Here is a 6,000-nt window from a genome sequence, read left to right on the forward strand (position 1 = left end):
AATTAAGACTAAATTTAGAATTACGATGAGTGATCTAAATCCCCCAATATCTTCATGTTTGGCAATTCAATGTTCTAAACAATAACAATTTAATCCCTATGTTCACGAAAGTTTAACAAAATAGACTAAGACCAATGTATTGGTTCAAGGTCTCGTTTATCTACCATAGTTCTCTAATGTCTCAGGAGCTATTAGTATTATCAAAAGCTTAATTGTTCGTTAAACTATTAGTCACACTAATTAATTCTCTATGTCTAGATAATTAATCAGAGACACTATACTTAGTTCCAGATAAAACACTTAGTTTTAATAGTGAATTGTATCATAAAATCAGTTTAGTGTTGACCATGTAGTAAAAAGGAATAAAAAAAATTATTGAGTTAATAGAACATGTGTTGGCAAAGTGGCGGAGCTAGAAATAATTTTTTAGGTGAGCCAATTCTTTTAAGGTATAAATTTATATTTTTGTATTAGTTAATTCGAGTGACTATTATTTTTTTTCTCTAGAACATGATTTAAACCAATATTTTAAGGTTATTTTAACATAAATATTATATAATTTTTATTATATTACACATATAATTTTAAGTGAAAAAAGAATTGTGCTTTATTCACACAAATTGTTGGTGAGAGGTATAACATTAGATATATAATACTTAAAGGCAATATTTTTAGGTAGAAGGTTGTTACCTTGGTGGCAAGGCTATGTTTGCTTGGTGGCAAGGTATTTTTTTTTGTCTGCCAGCATGCGCCGGTTCGAACCTTGTTGATGATTTCTTTTTTACCAGCATGCGTCAGGACGGGAGTCGAACTTAAAACATGAAATCATAATAGACCTTGACTTAATCGCTGAAGCATGCGATGCATTTATGATTTTACTGCAACCTATTATATATATGATACAACTTAATATGTTAATAGGTGTATATATACCTATCAAAAATGATTTTTCTTTAATGATTTTTTTTTATGGTTTGGGTGGGTTGTGGCCCACCCTAGCCCACGAGTGGCTCCGCCACAACCAACCTCAGAGTAAAAGTGACTTGGGTTTAACAATATGAAATTCTAGTAAAAACATGTAATGAATTAGCCTTAATTATTTTATTAGATGTGTTATTTAAACAATTGTTTGTGTGACAACCTTTGGGACAATCATAAATTTTTAAAGAAAAATATGTATTGACATAAAAACCAAATTAATAGAGAGAGAAAGTAAAAACATAAGTGTCCTGTTAATTTTGGAAATGTGGATTTTGAATTGGATTTGGTTTGTTTACCTTTGGCGCATATGGATGTGATTTTTTGTATGGATTAAATGTTATCTTTTGGGGTTAACATTAATTGTTTAACCAAAAGCGTGACATTCTCTAAGCGGGTGGATCGGGTAGGAGAAAAGATCTTAACCGTGGAACAAGTGAAGAAGTCTTTGGATGATGAGGCCTGTGTGTTTATGATGTTTGCTTCAATGAAGGAAGGTGTTGAGAAGGGAGTTGGTGATTTGCCGGTAGTGCGAGATTTTCCAGAACTTTTCCCGGATGCACTACTACAAAATGTGGAAAAAATAGCGCCTATTAAATAGCGCTTTTAACATCAAAGCGCTATAAATGAAAACACGGAAGCTTTAGATAGCGCTTTTTGAAAAAAGTGCTATCTCTGATACTTACTCGATATAGCGTTTTCTTATAAAAGTGCTATAATAGGTACATTAAATAATATAAAAAAAATTGCCAGATTATTCACAGACGGCGCTTAATATAGAAAGCGCTATTTATTACTGAGCTATAAATAGCGCTTTTGAGCGCTATGTTAGGCATGTAGTAAATAGCGTTTATTACATATAAAAAAGCGCTATTTTTCATATAAGTTGTTCCAGCCGAGTGGTGGAAGTAATCATTCATTTTACCCGATGGTCATGTGTTCGATCCTCTCTGTTTTTTACTTTTAATTTTTTCCGTTTTTTTTATTAAGATTTCCTTTTTTTCTTGTTTTTTTTTCCGTTTTTTTTTTTATTAAGATTTCCTTTTTTTCTTGTTTTCATTCATCCACTTTTTACGGTTTTTAATGAAAAGTCTTTTTTTCCCATTAAATTGTAATTAATATTTTTTTTTTGGTGAAATTGTTATTAAAACAAAAACCACACCCTTTTCTCCTTTTTTGAAGAATCGTATCCCCTTATTGATTTTTTTTTCCTATCATCTTCCCCCAAACCCTTTTATTTCCTCTCTATGAACTCAAACCCTCTTATCTGAAAAATTGGATTTCATCTTCTCCCTAAACCCTCAATTATTACTCTCTGAGAAAACCCTTCCTCAATTCTTCTTTGAGAAAACTCAACCGGAGTCGGTTACTTCGCCGCCCCGTGCGGTCACTCAAGGGAATCAAGTGATCGTGATGAATCGGCGAAAAACAGGTTCAGATTTGTATTTGCTAATTCTTCTGTTGAAATTATATTGTTCTTTCTGATTTGTTATTAGTATCTTTTATTGTTGTATTAGATCATGCCTTTCTGATTGCATTGAACTGAGACCTAAATAAATTGTTATTGTTAACTACTGAATTCTAATTAATCGATGAACTAATTTCTGAATTCTAATTAATATTCATTCTGTGATAGATAAGGTCTACTTCCTTCATTTTATTTCTTTGGATTTTGTTATTTATAAGCCTTCTAATTTTTTTTGGAGGATGCCCTGACCTTTTCAGCTTCATAGTTTTAATCTTGTGTGGTTAGCTTATCTTAGTAAATAGTAGTTTTTTCATTGTTTTTTATCTTGCAAAGTAAACTGGTAGTCATATAATTTTTTCTTTAAATAGTGTTTACATACATATATGTCATCAAAGTGAGGGGTAAGGAGGTACGCTACACTTGAAATTGTGTAGCCTTTTGTATCTATATATGATTGGGTACCCTACGGGCAACTCTTTAAGGACCTTAAATAATAAGTTTCTACGAAGCCTATGTAAAATTTTCCTTGAAACTTTGTTTTTGATTATTTTTTTCCTCACTTTTTACCATCGTTTATAGAAGATTTTCTAATTAACTTTGAAATTTGTGTAGTGCACATTGGGTGTTATTTGTCGTTGATACCATATCGGAAATCATATATAATTTGGATCCATTACTCAATGACTATATGAATTATCCAAAAATGAAGAGTATGTTTGACACGTAACTGTGTGTGTGTGTGTGTGTGTGTATATATATATATATATATATGTGTGTGTGTGTGTGTGTGTGTGTGTGTGTGTGTGTGTGTGTGTGTGTGTGTGTGTGTGGTTAGTTGTATGTAATCTAGGTTTACATTTATATTTTGTAGAATTCTAAAGGTATTTCGCTCTGCAAGGGACACTTAAGTAAAAAAGAATAAATTTAACAACATATCATGGGTCCGAGTACATGTTTAATAATATAACATAACAACCTTAAAAAATTAGTGTATGAATAATATAAATAATTTGATTGATACAAACTTATTTTATTTTTTGTAGTGTCCTCGCCAAGAAAATGGTATAGATAGCGGGTACTTTGTGATGAGGTTTATGAAAGAGATTCTCATTTCAAAACTAAATGAGTTTCCAAAGCTGGTATGTTATTTTTATATTAAAGTATAATATTTGTATATAATTAAGTTTATTATTATTAAGTAACATGGTTATTTTTTGTTACAATATATGCAGTACATTGATGGTTTCAAGTGTGTGACATACTCAAAAGATAAACTAAGAGAAATCCAAGAAGAATGATGTCAGTTCATGATCAGCCTAAAAGTTATATGATATTTTTATGATAAGGTGAGTTTCATGTTTTTCTATATATATTTGCTAGAAGTGATAGTGTTTTTAATTTATAATCTTGCTTTAATTTGTACTATGATCATTAGTACTTTGAATTTGTCTCTAATATAATATAGTTGCTTCTTGCTTAACGGTGTTTTCTGCTATATATGCAGGTGGTGGAGAGTGAACGAAATTTGGAAATGAATAATGATTTGCCTGCTTGTTTTGGATAAAAATGTTGAGAAGATCAAGAAGATAGATGAAGACTACTGCATGCTACCATAGAAGATTTTGATCTTTATGTTAACTAATTAGTTGTAACTTAGAGATATCCATGTTACCATATCAGTGGCTCTACATTTCTGGCTTTTATGCTATATATACATACATTTTTTTATGATATGTTTAAGTTTTATTTGATAAATAATAGTCTCAATTTTAATGTGCCAAAAATATATATATTTCCTTCAAAAATATATATATATATATATATATATATATATATATATATATATATATTACTTTAAATTAATAAAAAACGCTATCTGTACAAATAATAAAAAAATCTGACAAAAAAAAAAACTTAATGCTTTTCCTAGCGCTTTTTTCCTGTATAAAGCGCTATTTAAACCTAGTGTTACATAGCGTTTTAAAACAAAAACGCTGTTTTTTACGAGTGCATGCGTTATTTTAAACCCCTTTTAGATGGCGTTTATTATTGAAAGCGCTATCTAAGGAGAATCTTTGCTAGCGCTTTTTGACAAAAAGCGCTATATAAACCCTGCTTTAGATAGCGCTTTATACATAAAAAAAGCGCTATATTACCTTTACCAGCGCCATTTACAGTAGCGCTTACAAAGCGCTGGCTAAAGCCAAAAAAAAGCGCTATATAAGCTCATTTTTGTAGTAGTGATGACATTACCGACTTACCGCCAGAGAGAGAGGTGGAGTTGGCAATTGATTTGGTACAAGGAACAAGTCCTATTTCGACGGCACCTTATCGGATGTCCGCATCGGAATTGGGCGAGCTGAGAAGCAGTTAGAAGAGTTGTTGGATAAGCAATTTATTAGACCAAGTGTTTCACCGTGGAGAGCACCAGTGTTGTTGGTTAAGATGAAGGACGGTAGTATGAGGTTGTGTGTGGATATCACCAGATACGAGTTAAGGCGGAGGATATTTTTAAGATTGCATTTCAAACGAGGTATGGGCACTATGAATATTCTGTGCTGCCATTGGGTGTGACTAATGCATCGGGTGTCTTCATGGAATATATTAATAGAATCTTCCATCCTTATTTGGATCAGTTTGTGGTGGTGTTTATAGACTATATCTTTGTGAATTCGAAGTCAGAGGAGGAGCATGTGGAGCATTTGAGGGTTGTGTTGCACACTCTGAAAGAGAAGAAGTTGTAAGTACTTAGGAGATGACATTACTAATATTGAGTAAAATCTGCTGAACCTATGAGGTAACTAGTTAGAGATTAAGGAAATAAGTGGTTGCTTGAAGGAAATAAGTTGAACCTAGTAAAACCATTCTCCTCGACCCTTGGTAAGGTAGACGCTGATAGAGCTGCCTATTTGTAGAACTACCGAGTGGGATAGTGTGTTATGAGATACCTAAGATTCATATATGGGAAGAACTTCCGAAAATTTGGCACTTCATAGCCTTAGGAAATCCAGGGAAGCCAATTTAAGTTTATGTTTCAATTACCTTTGAATTAACAAGACCCCACATGTAAAGATCACCGTGTGACCGACAAGTGTAGTTAGCAATCGGAGGGATAAACCTATAATCAACTGAGAGAGTAAGACCGTGCACGTAAGGATCGATGTGTGATCAGCAAGTACAACTTGACGACCGACTAGGTTAGAAACGTCCCACGGCCTCATCACTTAGATAGTTTACTTAGAATAACTAAATGCGACATGTATACTAACTAAATATCCAACTAATAAATAGGGGGGATTCAAAGAATCCTCTAACCGCTGTTACTTTTCTACAACCAAAAATAGGTAACTTGCTATGTTGCAAATAGATAAAAATTGAAAATCTCTGAACCCTTAACTCTTTATTTTATCGTCAACTTAAAATAAGTAACGCAAATTGTTTGGACGAAACGAAAATCCTTGTGGATACGATACTCACTTATCACTTTATTACTTGGTAAACGATTAGGTACACTTATCTAATCCGACCATCAGCATGCTGAAAATATACGTGTG

General features: G+C 32.4%; 1 long non-coding RNA gene across 1 annotated transcript; it reads left to right on the plus strand.

The window, feature by feature from the left end:
* The first annotated feature begins 1,893 nt into the window (after nucleotides 1–1,893).
* Nucleotides 1,894–4,179, plus strand: LOC146904390 (uncharacterized). Its single transcript, XR_015018538.1, has 4 exons — nucleotides 1,894–2,410; nucleotides 3,490–3,585; nucleotides 3,679–3,792; nucleotides 3,951–4,179. It is a non-coding gene; the product is annotated as an uncharacterized LOC146904390 (long non-coding RNA).
* Nucleotides 4,180–6,000: the final 1,821 nt, after the last annotated feature.

This window comes from Medicago sativa, chromosome 7 (assembly GCF_051527215.1).
Source record: "Medicago sativa cultivar Bolivia chromosome 7, Bolivia_mono, whole genome shotgun sequence".
In the NCBI taxonomy this organism is placed as follows: domain Eukaryota; kingdom Viridiplantae; phylum Streptophyta; class Magnoliopsida; order Fabales; family Fabaceae; genus Medicago; species Medicago sativa.